Source organism: Equus caballus, chromosome 1 (genome assembly GCF_041296265.1).
Source record: "Equus caballus isolate H_3958 breed thoroughbred chromosome 1, TB-T2T, whole genome shotgun sequence".
NCBI classification, from domain to species: domain Eukaryota; kingdom Metazoa; phylum Chordata; class Mammalia; order Perissodactyla; family Equidae; genus Equus; species Equus caballus.
The window spans coordinates 56,075,809-56,096,492 of NC_091684.1; the positions used below are offsets into that span (position 1 = coordinate 56,075,809).

Below are 20,684 nucleotides of genomic sequence, written 5' to 3' on the forward strand. Positions count from 1 at the left end.
TTGAGCACTCAGTAATAAAACATAAATTCTATTAAAACTTTGATTTAAACAATGTAATTAGTGATTTTGCAAAGATTAATGTAAAATAAATTTGATGGAATATATAATTTATAAATTATCTACATCGTATATTATTACTCATCCGACATCACTAGCCTATCCACAGAACTCCCAGACATGCAGAATAAGATATAAATAATTTTATATGTAATTGTATTTGGTCATCTTTGGTATTTTGCAGACTTTCAGTCATAGAAAATTCAGAGCTACACACATATTTCTCAATCACTTTTTTATGAAGACATAGCTTGTTTTATAACTTAATATAGTTAGACATAATGTATATTACTGATCTATGATACAAGGATCTCCATTTATATGCTTCTTAAACCTTGGAACATTAAGGATAGATTAAGCAGAGCATTAAACAATTTGAATTAAAATATCTTGTGTTTTCAAGTTTTCGTTCCCTCCAAGGACTTGGAACAGGCCCATGCAGTGAGAAACCCTGAAGATTTAGTCTCCTTTCCTTTATGGTAACCTGACCTGCCCTGGTCCTACAGGTAGGAATGAGGTAGAATCCTTCCCATCAGGTAATGATTTGGTGACGGCCTGGCTTTCTACTCCATGGTCACTTCATCATAAAGTTATCATTAGCTCATATTTAATGTACTGGATTGCACAGATGTTCACTTCAAGTTTTAGTTCTACCACTTTCTGTCAACATTTCCTTAAACAATCTCCCTAGGTCCTTTTTTCCAGATCTTTACAATGAAAGGGTTAAGCTAAACCACGATGTAGTTCTTGAATTCAAAGCTACCCCACTGTAAATAATGCTGTGACGAACATAGAGGTGCATATGTCTTTTTGAATTAGTGTTTTCATATTCTTTGGATAAATACCCGGAAGTGGAAATAGCTGGATCATATGGCATTTCTATTTTTAATTTTTTGAGAAATCTCCATCAATTTGCATTCCTACCAGCAGTGTATAAGGGTTCCCTTTTTTCCATATCCTCTCCAACACTTGCCATTTCTTGTCTTTTTAATAATAACCATTCTGAAGGGTGTGAGGTTATATCTTATTGTGGTTTTGATTTGCATTTCCCTAATAATTAGTGATGTCGAACATCTTTTCATGTGCCTATTGGCCATACGTATATCTTCTTTGTAAAAAAATGTCTGTTCATATCCTCTGCCCATGTTTTGATCAGGTTGTTCATTTTTTTGTTGTTAAGTTGTATGAGTCTGATATATGCACCCCTATGTTCACTGTAGCATTACTCACAATAGCTAAGACTTGGAAGTAACCCAAGCGCCCGTGAATGGATGAATGGATAAAGGAGATGCGGTATAAATATACAATGGAGTACTAGCCAATCTTAAAAAAGACAAAATCGTGCCATTTGCAAGAACATGGATGGACCTTAAGGGTATTATGCTAAGTGAAATAAGTCAGACAAAGAAAGACAAATGCCACGTGATTTCACTCATATTAGGAAGACAAACAAACAAACTAACCCATAGATTAGGAAACAGATTGGTGATTACCAGAGAGGAAGTGGGCCAGGGGAGGGCAAAAGTGGTAAAGGGGCACATAGGTATGGTGACGAATGGAAACTAGCTTGGTCATGAACAATGCAGTCTATATGAAGCTGAAATATAATAGTGTACACCTGAAATTTTCACAATGTTATAAATCAATATGACCTCAATAACATAATTTTTTTAAAGCTAGGCTTCTGTAAAAAATATAAATCCAATAATAATTAAGTGACAAAAAGATAGAAATTTATTATTCCCTTTTGTAACAGTCCAAGGTGAGTGCTCCAGATTAGCAGGCAAATCTGCTCTACATTGTCCATTAAAGGACCTAGGTTCATTCTTCTACATTGTAACTCCAACCCTAAGCACTGGCATGGTCTCTATAATCAGAGTTGTGTTCTCTTGGATTTCAGCTGGTGGGAAGAAGAAAGGAAGCGCATCCTCAGTCTTAAGGCCATAGCCTGTAAGTTGCACCAATCCTTCAGATTGCACTCCATTGGCAAGAACTTAAACACACAGCCACAACTAAATTTACACAGGACTAAGAAAAGTAGTATGCGGGGCAGGCCCCATGGCCGAGTGGTGAAGTTCTCGTGCTCTGCTGCGGCGGCCCAGGGTTTCGCCGGTTCGGATCCTGGGCGCGGACCTGGCACGCCTCGTCAGGCTCATTGAGGCAGCGTCCCACATGCCACAACTAGAAGGACCCACAACTAAGATATACCACTGTGTACAGCGGGGATTTGGGAAGAAAAAGGAAAAGAATAAAATCTTTAAAAAAAAAATTTCATTATTTCATATTCATTTATTCAACAAATATTTATGGAATGTTTGCATGTGCTAGTCATTGTTATTAAGAAGAGATTCTTCATTATGTAATCAGGAGAACCATCAAATCTTACAGTGCCTGGTGTAGAGTTGTGCGAGTGTGGTTGGGGGGTGCTTAAGTTAACTTTAAGCTGCTGCGTATCTCATAGTTCAGTTTCAACTATTTATACTTGTTTCATTTTTAAAAAATAAGTTGTGTGTTAAAGAACGCTTTCAAATATTTTAAGAAGACAAACATGAACTTCTTCCAGTGACCAATTTTACTGATGTCTGAAATACCCTTCCAGGTAAGCAGCAACTTTTAAAGGCTAAACAGTGATCTATTCTTGTTTCAGTTTGTAATCCTTTATCATTGCCCTAAAGTGATTATTTCATACTAACCTCCCCTGTTTGCATATCTTCTTTCTTGAACAGAAAGGAAAATAAATGTTGTCATATTACAATGTAAACATAACAAAGTTGTATGGATGAGACTGGACCCATTGATAATTTGAACCCTTGATGAGAAAACACAGGGAAAAGGATTAAGCCTGACGTAGCTCCCTCTGGGGTGGGCTACTGAACTCCAGTTACTGCACATCTTTAACGATAAGAGGCAATGTTTGAATTATTTTGGCCAATTTGGTGAGTGTGTATTGATGTATTATTATAGTTTTCATTTGAGGTTCTTTGATAATGAGGTTAAGCACATTTTCAAAGGTTTATCTGATGTGGATTTCCTTTTGCAAATCATTTTACTTTTGGCTTATCTTCTTTTTTTTGGTACTACTCTGTAGGTATTCTTTATAAATTCTGGATAGCCAATACTTTACTGATTATCTGCATTAACGACTTCCACTTTGTGATCTGTTATTTTACTCTCCTTGTACCTTTTGACAAACAGAATTTCTCCATTTTAATGTAAATGAATTTATCATTTTTTTCCCTTTATAGGTAAGAGTTCCTGTGTCTGGTTTAGGAAATTCTTTCCTATGCCAAGGTCATAAAGATACTCACCTATTTTATTCCCTTCTTTATTTTATCTATCTATCTTCTTTATGTAGATCTTTCAATCATGTGGGATTGGTTTCTATGCAGTTTTTGAAATATACAATTATATTTTTCATATTTCTAGAATCATTTATTACAAACTCTATCCTTTTCCAACATTCCCTTAGAACCACCTCTATTATCTATGGTGTACATATATACTTGGGCCTACATCTGGGTTCCTTATTTTATTTCATTTTCTAATTCTATATCTATATCAATTCTTGTTCCAGTATTCACTGCTAAATACTAAAGCTCCTGCTGTTTGGTAGGGAAAGTGTGTTCAATTTCTTGTTCTTCTTCAAGAGTTTCTTGGCTGTTATTGACTTTGTGATATCGTATAAGATTCTAGAATCAATTAATCATTTTCCACACTCAAAGGAAAATTGTATTAGAATATTAATTAGAAATACTTTAAATCAACACAAATTGTGGGAAATTCTACTTCTTTATAATATAAATATTCCAGTGAACGTGGTATATTAGTCCATTTCTTTTGGTTTTGTTTGATGTCTCTATCAGCACTTCCTAATCACAAACAATCATAGTTTCTTCTAGAAACATAGCAAATCTGTAAATTATGATAAATATTTTGGAATTAAGTAACATTCAACAGCTATGTTGAGCCCATACCAAATTAAGTAGGTATTGTGCTAAGATGAGGGTATGAAGTCAAGGAAAAACATGCTTATTATGGTGTTATTTAGATATGTTTTAACTCTGCATCATTTTTGCATACTATTTGTTTCTTTTCAAAATATTTCAACTGAATTCGTTATCTAGTTTTCCTTTCATGTGCTCTGGAAAATACTTATGTCAATATAACATTCTTTCTGCACATTCTCATCAAGAGATCATCAAGATAAAAACTTCAGCACAAGATAAGAATTTTTTAAAATATCAATATACACACACACAAAACAAAACTTTCAGCTAAACCAAGATTACGCAAATTACTAAGTAAAACTGATAAACTGAAATCTAATATCAATCTGGAAACCACAGGCTAAAACTGGAGCTGATTTTGAAAACAATCCCAAATGGAAACTAGATCTCTGTCTGGAGACAGTTTTCATTTCCAAAGCTATTTACTGCTTGTTTGAGTGAATAAACTAGAGAAATTCAATTTCTCCTCTATTTCAATAACTCATCTAGGTGTATGTCTCACAGCTCTGGTCATTTTCAAAGTAGAATTCTGCAAGTGGTGAGATAAAACAGCATGTGCCTAACTACAACTTACTCATTTAAATTGTATGGTTTGTTCTTTTTCTGGGAATTATGAAAAGAAATGGGATTACTTATTTGCTAAGTTGATGTTCCTAGCTCCTCCAATCAACTGTGTATTATTGCATGTGTGTATTTTTCCCAGTAATTTTTATTCTTTCATTTGTTCATTCATTCGACCACTTGTTTCTTCTTTTGACCAGTCAGCGCTGGAGCTCTGTCAGTGTGAAACTGAAACTTGTAACTCTGTGCTCAGAGATTTCACAATCACACCAATGGCATTATGCAATTCCAGTATGTTGGCAGTAAAAATAAAATACTTCCTAAGCATAGTTAGGTATTATTTCAGAAGTACGCCACAATCTTTTAATCTGATACTAATTCATGGAAAAAGCTGACTTTTAACAAATTCATGGATAAAAACTGACTGTTCTCAAAGCATGCCCAGTGAATAAAGAAGGAAGAGCACGAAAATTAGAAGAGAAGATAGAAAAAATCCAATGTTATTTGTAAAGTTTATATGGATATATTTGTATATATATATATATATATATATATGTGAGTATATGTGTGTCTGTAAGGCCAATTTTCACCACAAATCTGGCTTAATGTCCTAAAAATGTGTAGCAGTGATAGAACATTTAGGCATAATAAAACAATTCTTTAGAATTAAAAAAAATGCAAAAGTTTCCCATAACTTTGATTTGCTTTAGGTTCTCAAAAATCAGACATTATTGACAAACTTAAAAACAAATTAATTATTCATCCATTCATTCAACAAATATTTACTGAGTACCTCCTATAAACCATGTGCTATTTTAGATATTAGGTATACAGAAACAAACACAGCAAGAACCTTACTCCCTTGTTGCTTGGATTCAGACACGAAAAGCTAAAAATAAGAACAAGTAATGTTCGCTGAATAATCGCTATATGCCAGGAGCCATACCTGTTGATCCATGTATGCATTTTCATTTCATCTTCACAACACCATACTAACACAGGTCTGGGTATGCCCACGATAGAAAGAAAGGAGACAATAAAGAAGGAAAGGAGCATTAGCTCCCATCCAGGATTAGGCACAAATGTATGTGTGTGTGTGTGTGTGTGTGTGTTTGTATGCAGGGGGTTGGGAGAAGGTAGGGATGTGTGTTCTAGATGAAAGTAAGATTTCTTGTTAATATTTTGAAAGAACTTTGAAACAGAAAACTGCCAACAATTTTCATTATCTAAGACTGGGAGGTTGAGTTGACCTCAAAGGCAGACTGTCCCTTTGTGCTGGAAAACCAACACAGTTGACCTTATAGGTTGTATAAATAGAAAACGAGCACTCATTGTTCTCCCAAGATTGTTATTTCCACGTCTGAAAACAGTGAAACACAGACTTATGACAAAAATTGACTGTTTTGTTTTTGACACGTAAACTGAATGTGTCTGTCTTTGCTTTTACTCTGAGCCCTCGAGTGCTACCACGAGTAGCTAACATTGCTTAAATGCTTACTAAGTGTAGAGCATTATACCGACGCTTTAAATAAAATGCCTCATATAACCATGACATCATCCTTCCACCATTTTTCTGGCCATTGTATAGAAGAAGAAACCAAACCTCAGGGGAGTTCCAGTTTATCATTAGTCATGCTATTTTAAGCAGGAGAGCTGTGAACTGATGTTTTAAACCGGGTTATTATAGGACTGGTTTTCTTAGGAAAATATTCATTTTTTGCTAAGTCTGTATTAATAGTCATTTACTTGTATCTTGTTGATTTCTTTTTTAAGAAAATGTACATATGTGTTCTTGTCGAAACATTTGCTCACAGGAAAATGGACACAGAAATCTTAAAAACTCCAAGAAACATGTGCAGGCCTAGATTTTTTTTCCAGTCAACTGAAGAAGAGATCAAAAGGAGTTTAGCTGGGGTTGGTATAAAAACACAGCTCATTTGGAATTGTTGAAGACACTTAAACACAAAAAACTTGTGTGCCGGTTCCTCTGGTGCTATGTGGCAATTAAGGAGGAAGGTGTTATTCCAATATAGGCAGAATTGGGACGCTTCAACCTAGGCCACTGAACCCCACGGAGCAGTGCTTTCATGATGGTCAGCATCCAAAGTGTGGAGTACAAGAGAGATTAGAGCAAGAGGGGACCCTTTCCTGAACAAATGTGAGACAGCACCATGCGTAACCCTCTGCAACAGTTGGGGAAACTCTCAGAGGTTAGCTGTATTTTTTTCAAGAGGGTTGATGGGTAGCCTGACACTTAAGAGGTCAGATTCTGAATGTACACAGCTTGAGTGCAAAGTCTTCTCCTCCATTTATTATTGTATATCCTTGAGCAAATTAATTATTATTTTTGAGACGAAGTTTTCTTAACTCAAGATTGCAGAAAATAAGAATGCTTTTTTGGAATCTTGGGAGAATTAAATATCATGATTTAGATAAAGTAGTTAGCATGCATCCAATACAAATGATGCACCCAAGGAAACCTGGCTATTACTTTAATTGTATATGTAGATATATAGATATAGATATAGATATAGATATAGAAATTGATATAGATATCTTTGGTCACAGGTCTTCATTGCATAAAATCATGGGCAAAAGAAAAATAGTCCTCCTCTGGCAATCTTCCATTTAACTGGGATTAACTTTTTAGTAATAAACTGCAAACTCAAAAATACGTACTTCATTTGTTGCCCTTCTCTCCCACACCTCTATTCAGCTTTGAGAGGTAAACAGAGGTGCAATTTACAGGATCCTGGAGACATTGGTCTATATCCTGGAGAAACCCTGAGATTCATGGAATCCTTTCACACTTATTGTAGATCAGGAATAGACTAGTTTGCCCTCAGAATTAGTCTAACACCAACGACCATTCTTCATCCCCCATCTACTCTTAGAAATCTTTAATGGGAAAACCTGATGGGGTTAATGGACATTGCTTTCGATTTCCAAGAATGGAGCTAACAACAATAACAACAAAACTCATAAAATAAGGTCGATTTGAAAATCCCACTATAATATTACAGATTAACTAAATTCTTTATTGTCATGTAATACAACTCTTCTTTTTCATTTTACTCCATTAAACAACAGAAAAGGAAGGAAAGTGAGAACCACTTCTCAAAAGAACTGAGATTATTCCATTTTCCCTGTGGTTGCTACAAGTATACCAGCTATTCCTTACACTTGGCCCCTTTGGAAACTAAATTTTTAAAAAGGCATGTTGTTATGGAACTTGAGTTCATGGAGCTTAAAAAAGAAGTTAGGTCCAAAAGACTGTAGTTTTAAACATGGAAAGGAAAAGCTTGAAATTCCATTAAAAAAAACTTTTCAGTTTATGTTGTCTCTTCTAATAGCAAACTGCATTGATAAATTCTCTTCAAAATATTCAAAAAAAGATACACCTACTCCAAATTTTCTTCCAGGAAGTAATTTGAGTTTACAGCAAATAAAAAAAAAAAAATGTTGAGGGGCTGTCCTGGTGGCGTAGTAGTTAAGTTTGCCTGCTCCACTCCAGCAGACCGGGGTAAGCAGGTTCGGATCCCGGGGGCAGCCCCACGCACTGCACATCAAGCCATGCCATGGCAGCATCCCACATATAAAGCAGAGGAAGAGGGTCACAGATGTTAGCTCAGGGCCAATCTTCCTCAGCAAAATGAGGAGGATGGGCAGCAGATCCTAGCTCAGGGCTAATCTTACTCAAAAAAAAAAGTTGAAAGCAGCTAAAGAGGGTAGGTGAAAGCATGAGTTTCAGAAAAGACAAACTTTTTAATTTACACATTTGAAATCCATATCTTTTAGGATAAAAAAGAAAGAAAAAAAGAGATAAATCTCAAAATCTCAAAACATACCTGGACATAAGATAGTCCCAACTTCTGAGAAAGAACATGATTACGTGCAGAATGTGGAATAGAGAAAGATATGCGATCAGAAAATGTGGAATTGACTGAAGAAAAGCCCTCATCAAGAAGCTGAAAAACTGCATGGATGGAACCTGAATGATGGTAACGACAACAAGATTAACTGCAACCTCCTGCATTCAGTTGAAAAACACAAATCACCCTTCACTGGTACATTTAAATTTAGAAAACAAGAAACTGAAGCAAAATATAGATTTTGTTAAGAAATATCTAAAATCAATTATTGGTAAATACTCTTTAAGAAACTTGGTAACTGTCTTAAAATCCCTCATTAAAATCTCTAGAAAAAAATATCGAAATTAGCAAGGCAAATGGCATAAGCCAAGACCATCACCATAGCCACTGGGGTCTGTAGGTAGATAACAACCGCCACCAATAGTCATGGTCAAAATTTGTACAATTTAAGTGACTCCTCCCATGGCTCCAAATAAGATTATGTTTTAATAAATCTCCCTGCAAATTCTGCCACTCCTCCAGATACTTATTAAATAAATATTTATTAGCAAGCAGACACAGTTATTTATAAAATTTCTTTAAGTTGATGAAGTCACAGATATCTGTCTCTTGAAGTAATTGGATTACTTCTTGAATGATGAATCACTTGCAATAACTATAATAATATTCCAAAGGAATGATTCCATTACCTTTATCGTAAGCACCAAGAACTCAGAAATCTCCTTATATGCTTAGACACAAGATCATTTAGGGATCAAGCCTGGGTAGACATCCATAAGGGTCCAGGCTACAGGCATCATGCATGAGCAAGGGCTATCTTCACAATATTCGAGCTAATCCACATACTTTGAACACTATTTACTTCATCAATGAGTCCATTTCTCAAATCCATTATACTAATTAACAAGCCACTAATTTCACCAATGAAAATCCATTTCTAACATTCATTTTGCTAATTGTTAAAGCCTTTTATGTTGATTAAAGATAACGATAACAGAATGGCTTTTAGTAGTTCCTCTGGAGTGAGTGTTTCCTGATTAGAATGACAGTATGAATTCTTGATTGAACAAATGATTTTCCCTACAGTGTAGCTAAAATCACTTATATTGAAATATCACAATGTTTAAGCGGAAGTATTTGAAATTAAGTTATAGCATCACAACAATGCAAAATAAAAATAACTATCTAAGGGGCCAGAGCCCTGTGGTCTAGTCGTTAAGTTTGGCATGCTCTGTTTTGGCGGCCCAGGTTCAGTTCCCAGGCACAGACCTACATCACTTGTCAACAACCATGCTGTGGCAGTGATCCACATAGAAAATAGAGGAAGATTGGTGTAGATGTTAGCTTAGGGCAAATCTTCCTCAGGAAAATAAAATAATAATAAATATCTAATAATACTGTATGAGTTAACTGGCACATGGGACAGGGTCATATGAACCATCATAGGGTCTCTAGAATTTTTTTTAACTGACCATACCAAAATGGTAAAAAGAAAAAGAAAACCCTAGAGTGAGATGGGGGAAAAGACAGAATTAAGAAAACCTAAAAGATATCTAAAACACTTTACATGGGAGTGTAAGATCTATAAAAGTACTTTCTCTGGGTGTGTTAAAGGAAGGAGGGTAGCCAGAGACTAAAGGAGTATGGGTCATTGAGAGGCAAAGTTTAAAGGTGAAGAGAAGAGAGATTTCATTCATCTTGGTTTATATAAGAAAAATTCATTTGATCTTTAGAACAGATGGGACAGAGATATTGGATCAAAGAGTGCCACATCTGTAGGATGTTCTAGATTGCATTGACAAATCAAGGTAGATCACTCATCAGAACTGCCTGGTGTCTATCCAAGAGTTTAAAAAAATCATAGAGGTCAGATTAATGAAGTTTTGCTCAGAAGCTATTAAGCTAATTTTATAAATAATCATTGGGACACAGTAAAGGCAATTGTCAACTGATCGCCTGTCCATAAATAGTTCATCAGAGGATTTTGGTTACTTTTTCAAAATATTTGTTGGATAAAAATATATTAAGAATTGATTGAAGGACAACCAAATACTCAAGTATTCTTTGTGATTTTGGGTTGTGACTCATGAAAATAGATGTACTGGAATAAGAAAAGTTCAAGGAATGGCCAACCAGAGGAGTTATAAAAATTATAAAGAGAAGGAAAAATAGAGACGTAAGGAGTTAAACATAATCACTCACGCTATTTCTTCCTCTTGATACTTCCCAACTTTATACAAACACAGAAAGCTAAAATGACACTTCCTTTATGAAGCCTTCCCCCTCTTTAACTCTATCATAATGCTTTGCGTACACCTATCTTATGGAAATCATGGAGAACTTTGTTGTTCTGCAGTTCATGAACACACACTACCGGATGTTAGGAAGAAGCGAGAGCCTCTGAACCACTGAATTCTTTGTTAATGACTGGCAATTACAGAATGTTGGGGAAAGAGAATATGAAAGTCAGACATACACTTTTATCACACGTGGGCCCAACTAAGAAAGGAAAACTTGGCCCAGAGGCCTCTTATTTATTGATGAATACACACAACATTCTGTGGACATAGGAAATGCTGGTTTTCATTTCTTGAGTAAACAAACTTGGGGAGAACATTCAGTTGTCAGCACAGAGTAAAACACATTTATTTTGATGGCTTATATCAAGTGGGAATTATAAAATGGATAATCTTGTTGTTTACCAAGTTTATGTGGTAATAGACCAGTTCTGGTCTATTTTTTGTGCCTCACTCAGTTGGTCTCTTTCCTGACTTTGAAGACAGTCAAATCCTCTGAAGCTTTTACTGATTAAATTATTAATTTTAGATTTTTATGATATTTTATGAATTTCTCCTATTTCTTGTGCTAGAATATGAGTTATGCAGTATTTTTTCATATCATTTTGTATACAGAACGGGTGTCATATTTGTTTAATATTTATCTCAAGTTCATAAGATGCAAGTTTGGGAGTAATGTGATGACAATCTTTAATAATAGATATGATGAAGAGGAGACAGGAACTTGTTCACTCAATCCAGTATTCTTGAATCCTTTCAACATGAGGCAGATAGTTTTTCATCTTATAAAAGGAAGTTTAACGCAGTTCGATATATCTATCTGTATCTGTATATCTCTATATCTATATAATTAAACACAGAGTAATCAATATAGAAGCTTATCCTTGTATGATCTTATATGGGTTAAAAATATAAACTTAATAAAGAATTTATATAAATTCAGGAACTATAGATAAGTGAATTATTATTGAGGAAACAGATTTTTGGAATATATCTGTGGTATCATTAGGGCAATTTTCAAATGTCAGTTCTCTCACATAGATTAAATTTTTCCAATCATTTGAACTCAGGCAGCATGGTCATGGGAAATGAAATGTAAGCAAATAGCATTTCTTGGTAGAAACGTGTGTGTAGTTCCCATGTTCTCTTTGTCTTGGCCCTTTGGATTTAAAGAAGCTTCTGCAAAGATAGAGCCCCCATCGGTATAGATCTCTGAGTGGCTACCACATGCAGATGCCTCTTGCTGACTTGCAATGAACAATACACATACAACGTAGTGAGAAATAAGTCTTTTCGTTTTAAGTCACTGAGATGTTTCATTGTTTGTTACTGATGCATAAACTAGCTTGTCCTGCCTGATAGAATTCCCCAAATCTTATGATGCTGAAATTTTGCAATTTCTCAAAGATCTCAAGGCCCTCAAGCAAAGGGCCATAGGTAATAGAAAAGAGAAGGAATCAAGGAGCTCTTGCAGGACCTTGGACCCCTAGAAACCTCAACCACGGCTACTCCACTTTCAACTCTTTTGTATAGTAGCTCTATTGTTCTCAACCTCTTCCCCTTGCAAAAAATTGTACACCACTATTGCCAATTTAATTCCTATTTTTGTCAGAATATTAAATTACATACCATAGTCTTGTCCTATAATAGCTTTGTGTTTCATTCTACGCATATTTGATAAGGAACTACTGCATGCAAAGACGAGCCATAGGGTTGTGTGGGCGATATAAGAAGTAGAGGGTTGCACTTCTTGTTCTCCAGAACTACATAGTCTAGCTGTAAAAGGTTATGAAATTTTTTCAAAAGTTTCTCCAAATGGGGTGAGAGAAGACTTTTAACTTCTCGTTAACATATTTATTGTCGGCAATGCATGAAATTAAGTATAATGACCATTTAATTTTGAAAATTAATCTGCTCTGAAAGAAAGCTACATATTTGCTCATAGGAAATAAGCATCATCTTTGATCTTCTACTTAAAGTCCATTGGATTTAGGAATTCTTTTTGCTTCCAAATAGACATCCTTCAATAATTTTAGGGCAAAACTTTTCTCTTTGTATCCCCAAAGAGGCAAAAGGAGTTATAATAGAATTTCAAATGGTAGCCTAATTTTCTTTAGAGTAATTAAAAGGGTTAGAAAAAGTTCTCCCTTTTTTTAGACTGATAGCCTGCAGGAGCTACAGAGGCCTGCGGATGTGCCTCTATCTTCCATCCCCAGCGCCATAGGAGCAGTTCTGGGACTGGCAGACAATCGAACATCCCTACCTTCAGGCAAAGGGCTGAAAACAGCATGGATAATAGCTAAATAATGTGTGGTATAGAAACTATAGAAAATAAAAGGCATATGAAACATTTCAATGAAAAGATTCCAAGTATGGTTTGATCCCAAAGGAAAGAGATTCCTAATTTTGCTACCCATGAAATAGCAGATGGACAAAAATAATTGCAAGGCAGTGCGTAATAAGTGCCATGAGTGACCACAATGTCATTCTCCTTATTTCTAACGCCCTTTTTCTTCTTTCCCATTTTGGTCTTTTGAGTAGCTTACAACCATCAATGCCCACTTCAAATTCTACCTTTTTTTCTTTATTTTGAACTGTTCCCTAATCAATTCACCAGGAATCACTCTTATCTCTGTCTGGTCATATTGTCCTCACTACAACATATTTAGTCTTTAATGGTTAACCAGTCAATTCACATTTATCAGCTTCCACTCCCCAAAAAAGAAATTGATCTGTTATTAGCACTGGCTATGAAACTTCCAACCCCCATTTTCTACCTTTCTCAATGTTTCCCACAAGAAAATCATGACTATATTAAATATCTTGTAAATCCCTGTACACCCTGCATTTCTGCATAACTCCCTTCATCTCTTAATCTAGCAACCCTCACAGAAGAATGCAGCCTTAATGTAAGAAGCTTGGTTCTTAGGGAATTTATCATTTTCTTCATTGTATATATTTATAAGTTGTTTAAACTTCAATTTTGGAAGTTTGCTGAAGTTCAACAATTGGTGATAGTAACCACTATGTTTTCCTTGTTTTCGAAAGCTGGAAGAGCATTTTCCCTTCTGCATTCTCTAGCACTATTGTTATTCCCTGTAGTTATGCAAAAATTACTGAGAGCAGTTCTACATCAACATCTGCCAGTTCCTGCAGAATTCTGGGATGTGCTTTGTCTTGCCTCGAGGCTTGAAGCAATTTAAAGCAGCCAGGTACTTTTATTAGACCACCAATTGGGCTTCGATCCCCTTAACCATGTTTGTCATACCCCATCTAGTTTAAAGATCATTCGTGTTGATAGAAAAGGCAGAAGCAAAGTAGGAGTTGAATGGCTTTGCGATTTTTTTCCCTGTCATCTGATTTCTTACCATCTGGCCTAAGCAGTTGGGCTTATCCCTTCCTTGTTCTTCTTTGACATGAAAGGGGGTTTTATGACTTGTGTTGTAAAAGGAATTGAAAACTACTGTGAACATACCAAATTGTACTGAAAAGCACAAATTGTCTTTGGGGAAATATAGTGAGAATATTACTAATTGCTAGATCTAATTTACAAAGAATAAGAAGCCAGGAACGAGGTAAGGTGGCAAAATATGCATCTGGAATAATTAAAAGATCAGTGGTGACATAATTAGAAAACAAGAAACTAATGTTTTAACCAAACCATGTTTTCTCCTTCCATTAATAATAATTCCGTGTGCTGCACTATTTAAAATAGCTTTATAATGTCAGTTTCATTTCTTTCGCAAAACCACAATGAAAGACAGACCAAAGAGATGGATGGTTTGCAACAAAGGCAACGTAATGACGAGGCTTTAATAGCCTTCCAAAACCGCAAGAGCTGTAAAAATACCCCTAGAACTTTATCCACCTGCTCTCCCCAACTAATATGCTCAAAAAGTTACGAAAGTGGTAGTTTGCATCTCCCTCATCATTTAATTACTTTGGAAGTCTGAGAGCTTGTGAACTTTCAAATCCACGTGGCACTTTTACCCCTTTTTGGTGGTGGGGGGGCGTGGTTTGGCTACTTACTACACTGTTATTAGTGCAAGAAGTTCTTCCACAGAGAGCTGGAGACAATTCATTGCCCAAAAGCATCTCTAAATATTAAATAAAACCAGTGTTTAAAAAATGACAGCAAGGAAAATTAATTCCAGTTAACCACTGGACAACAGAGCAATGTAAAGCAGATGCCACAGGTGGTGACCCAGAGTATTCCACAATGGCCAGTCCATACGCTTCCAGAGACCATGGGAAATACACTGAAATTCCAACATCTCAAAGCTCCTGATAAAATTTATGGCTCATCATTCTTCTATTTGTACTAAAAATAGTCACAAACGTATTTTTATGGTTTACACTTAAATCAACTAAGAAGTGTGACACTGGGTAACAGGCTTCTAGAGTAATATCTCCCCAAACTTTTTCTTAAGCCAGGTGGAGGCAATGGACTAAGAGATGGAAGAAAAGAAATTATCCTATCAGACACAGAGATTGTTAGGAAATTGGAAAGTTAAGAAACTGGAAATCTGGTAACTCCTATGTAGAGAAGAAAGGAAGGCTCAAGACATTCTTTTTAAGTAATTTTGATTTAGAATCAACCAATATTGTTGAGAGGAGTCCATGCCACAGTCACTCTGCTATGCACTTTCACAACCATTGTGTATGCAGTTTCAAAGATTATCCTGTTAAGTGGGAATTATTACTCTTACCTTACAGAATACGAAAAGAAAGGCTATTAAGCAATTTGCCCAAATCCTCAAAACTGATAAGTTGAGAGAGAGCACATGATAAACAGTGATTTCCTTTGCAGGATGAGGGACTGTAGCTGTCCCTGGGTTGTGTGTTGAATGGCAAAAGCAGAGGAGACGGTGTAAACGGCACCCACATTCCCTGCTGCCTCACCAATCTACTAACCTGTAGCAAATATTTGCCTTGCTGTACCCCATTAGCTTCCAGTTAAACTGACCATTTTTTGGTATATTAACATATTGACCACAGTAGCTAGAATATGCATACACCACTATAACTCAAGAAAATAAAATTATTCCTGGACCAGCCCATAAACTCTCAGAGTTCTTTATCTACCCCACCACCTTAACATCACGTTCAAGGATCGCTTCTCATGAGAATAGAAAAGAAATCAAATTTTATTAAGAATAAGGTTAATGACTATGAGGAAAGTTGATGTTAGAATGTATTTTAAAAAGCCATAATATACAGCTGAACTTTCTGTGATCAATGAGACATTAGTTTAAAGGGACTATGGCTTAAGGATAAAACAAACTACTAATACCAAAACATGAACCTTGTTTTTTCCTAATTCCATGGAATAATTTGATGGATTAGTAGAGGACATAAGGAAATTATTTAACTATCTAGTGTTCAAAATAAAACAAAAATAAACTAATAAAGTTGTATTTTAAAAAGGAATATCTACATAAATTATGACAATGAGGTGATTTAGAGTTTGATTAAATGTTATAATCACTATTTTATTTCTGTAATTAACATTCAAAAATACAAATATTATCATATAATCCATACTAGAATTAAACAAAGTAAGCCATTGGACAAATCAGAAGATTCTTACGGAATTTCAGAGGTCCACAACTGTCGAGGGACAATAAAGAAACAATGTTGGAAAGGAAGGCTGGATCACTGAAGTATGGTTGCCACTTATTCCTTCAGTGTTAAGGCTCAAAGACAGAACTGTCTTAGTGTTCCTCTCCTTCACTGAAACAAAACCTGATTTTAGTTTATGGAGAATAGAGTATGTAGGCAATCACTGTAATGACCTTTGTTGAGATACTATTGGCTACAAGGTACTGTGCTAAAATGGTCCAGAAACATAGCTGTGTTAGTCCGCTAGGACTGCCATGACACAGTGCCCTAGACTCAGGGGCTTAAACAACAGAAATTTATTTTCTCACAGTTCTGGAGGCTGCAAGTCCAAGATCAAGGTGTCAGCAGGGTTTGCGTCTTCTGAAGCCTCCTTTCTTGACTTGCAGATAATTATCTTCTCCCTGTGTCTTCACATGATCTTCTCCCTTTGCACTTGTCTATGTCATAATTTCCTCTTATAAGGACACCGGTCATATTGGATTTGAGCTTATCCCAATAACCTCATTTTAACTTATTGATCTCTTCAAAGACCATTTCTCCATATGCAGTCACATTTTGAAGTGCTTGGGGTTAGGACTTCAATATACGAATTTTAGGGGACACAATTCACCTAACGCAATAGCATTTCTGTCCTCTGGGACTTCCAAAATTGGAGAGAGCAAAAATATATAAAAGTAGTTGTACTATAAGGCAGAAAGTGATCAAAGTTATAGTACGAATTCAAAATTATGAGGGAGCATAGAAAGGTTTAAAGGAGAAAAAAAGTTTAAGAGAAAAAAAAGTTTGAAGGATAAAGTGGTTTTCTAGGGATGGAATTTCAGCAGATGGCGATTAATATGGGGAAAGGGCAGGAAATAGCATGATTGGAGCAAGTACTGTGTGGGGCTAACTCTTCTGTTAATAATCAAGCCTTAGTCTGATTGACATGGCAAATTACGTATTTAAGACAATAAAGGTCATTTGGTTGCTGGTATCAAATTAAGAATAACAAATCATATTTTCTTCAGTTTTCTGTGTAAAATACAATGCAGACCAATGACAAGACAAATTAAACAATTCTTTACCATCTTTCAACATATCATTTGCACTTCTGAAATTTTTTTAAATAAATAGAATAGGGAGAGAGAATTTTAGCAATTATAACCCAGAAGAAGATACGGATAATAAAAGTCCAATAGTGATCAGATCATCCTTGTAGGAAATCTACATATCAAAAAACTATGCCTATAGCTCTTTGTTCTGAGGGTCAGTTCCCAAATTTATATGATACAATAGTATTTTAAATTCTTTCCTGTAATAAAGTATCATTATCTGAGTAAGATAAAAAGTAGATTCATGATATTTTATTACCAGTGAGTGCTACCTATTTTTAGCTGCCCAACACTTTCTTAGTCCTCTTTACTAAGTAAATAATATTTCTGACAACAACAACAAAATCTTCTCTACTTTAGTTGATTTTATTTAAAAATCACAAGAGAATCATAAGGAACTTACACAAAATACCCTTTTATATTTTCAGAGGGGAAAAATGGTGAACTTTCAAGGGAATCATAATAAATGTGTGATTTCTTATAACTTCTTTATATGTCACTGGCAGATAAACTGAATTTTTATTTACTACTTAAAATTATGACAGTTCAGTTGTGCTCAGCCAGGTGACGTTACAAATGCGGCAAAAGTACAAGATTCTCCTTTTGTTCACAGATATTTTTCCAAAGGCACATTAAAATTTTATCCTCTACTATCGTGGAAATCATTTAGGTTCATGTCATAAAATGTTTGGAAGACAGATAAATCTCACATTTCACATCACTTGTTAGTGCCTGATTAAGCAGAAAAAATTTAACTTCAGTGAATTATCAAATCAAAATTAAAACACATCAGATTTTACATTAGGAAATAAAGATCTTGGCACATAAGCCTTTAGCACCATAGGAAACGAGCTTCATCTTTTACATTAGGAAAAGGTGCAGAGTGATCATTCTGGGCAATTATACAGCGAGGAGAAGGCTTGATTGGAAACAGCACTATACCAAGAAGAAAATCACTTCGCATAGCTCTGCTTAATTTCTGCAGTTGCCTAGAATAGTTATGCTACTTATACACTCGGGCTTTGCCCTAAAGCCTGTGTTGGGAGGCTCTGAAATGTAAACAGAGCAAACTCTGCCCTGGATCACTTGGAGGTTACTCCTGTAGAAATCAAATGAGAGTTTATTAAGTAAAACAGATTTAATTAGACAAATGTTTATTAAGTACCACAGTATCCAAACATGGTATAAGACACTGCGATGATGTTAAACCGGACAGTATGCACATAGCCATGGTGTTTGGTTGCTTCTCTTTCTTTGACTTCATTTTTCACTAATCTGATGTTGAGAGTGGTTTTATTTATTTATTTTTCATATTTAAATTCTCCTCCAGAGTCTCACTAACTTCTGGTGAGAGAGGAAAAAGTCTTATCTTCCCACCAAATGATACTTAGTCTAGCTCAAAGGGGTATTTACTTTGCTTTATCCATCATACAAAATTCCCCAGCTACGTCTGCATGGACAACCAAAGATTTATAGAGGGAGGGACTTAAGCTTTTGTTAATTATTTGACTCAAAAGCTGAATGAGTAACAAATCCAAAGTTAGGCTCAAGAGTTAGGTATATCTTTCTCCCTGATTCAAGAGATTTCCAGATGGAAAAACTATGCATGGTCTCCATATTTTGACATTAAACAAACAGGCAGAAACTAATTTGAGAGGAAAAACAGTTTTTAGAAGAGGATAATAAACTGAACTGATTAGAGGGTACCTAAAAGTAACATCTTTATGATCTATTGTCTTAGAGAATTTGAGCAATTCAGGAATTCTGTGTGACAGGTTTCTATATATTAAACAGGATTATATTAGCCAAATTCTTCTTAGGTGGAGCAATAAATGAGGAAATATCTATGGAATTCTGAGGGTTCTTGGGATAAGTGGTTCTACACATATTAATAGTGACATTTCTTAAGAAAAACAGAAGTCAAGAAAGTCATGCACCAAAGTAAAAACACGCACAGACACACACCATGAAACAGCAATCAGAACCGTATAAATATTAATGCAGACAAATTATAAATTCATTTTTTTAAATGGAGACAGTATAAATATATATATCGTGCTTTAATAAGGCACTTTTAATTAATACAGCCACTACATATTTTTTTTTTGCTAAATATAACAGACAAAAACTAATAATACCATAACTGATCTATAATTTTAGAATAAGTTTCCATTATTCCGTAGCGGGTTTTCATACTTTTGAATATGGTGTTACCTTAAAAATGCAATGGTGATAAACAACTTACAGAATTTTAAATAACTAGATTTCATAAACCAGTTCACAAAGAAAGAGTCGCAAGGCTAAATATCTCTGCCTGCATGAAATTTCCCATGTGGTTAGGTGAAGAGGAGGATTTATATGCAATTTATTATGGACACATAAAGTACATAAATCACCATCAAGATGGTGGATGCAGATTTGCAAGAAAGCATTAAATGACACCATGGGAATTTAAATGTTGCTATAATACATTGAATTAGTTAGGCACACAAAAAAAGCACGTTTTCCATTCCTTCTTTGACCATTTTTCCACAACCTGTATCCAAAAAACGAGATTTCATCTACGTCTGAAAGTTCTTGAAATTAACTAAACTGAAAAGGTTATGGGAAGTTATATGGCAGTTGGTCTGGATGGCACTGAATATTTTTAAATCACTATATTACAGTTAAGTGTTAGATTTTTGGTAGTTTCAAGTATATCAATTGGGTTTTTTTGGCTTAGATTTTTAATAGTGATATTCTAAAATTATCACTTAACAGGTGGTGCACTTATAGGGTGAAAACCTGAAATCTCAAAGCAACTGATCCTAACAAGCAAATCTATGCTATAGAAAGAAAATCAGTACGTACAAAATTATATATAAATGGATGTAAACTGCTAACTTATTTGTAAATTCCCACTAATTATACATTTTAAAAACTGTTATAGAGGGGCTGGCTGAGTGGTGTAATAGTTAGGTTTGCGTGATCTGCTTCAGTGGCCTGGGGTTTGTGGGTTTGCATCCCAAGTACCGCTCATCAAGCCATGATGTGGCAACGTCCCACATACAAAGCAGAGGAAGATTGACACAGGTGTTAGCCCAGCAACAATCTTCCTCAAGCTAGCTCAGCAACAATCTTCCCAACCAAAGAAAACAAAAACAAAAAACAAAAAAAAAAAACTGTTATGGAGAGCCA

At 35.2% G+C, this 20,684-nt stretch overlaps 1 protein-coding gene and 1 long non-coding RNA gene across 24 annotated transcripts in view; both read right to left on the bottom strand.

The window, feature by feature from the left end:
• The window catches only part of CTNNA3 (catenin alpha 3), a 1,507,895-nt gene that overhangs the window by 446,416 nt on the left and 1,040,795 nt on the right, over positions 1-20,684 (bottom strand). The window lies entirely within an intron of this gene.
• Positions 1,769-5,687, bottom strand: LOC138916094 (uncharacterized). The gene is made up of 2 exons (XR_011422793.1): positions 5,572-5,687; positions 1,769-2,267 (listed from the first exon to the last, which is right to left on the bottom strand). It is a non-coding gene; the product is annotated as an uncharacterized lncRNA (long non-coding RNA).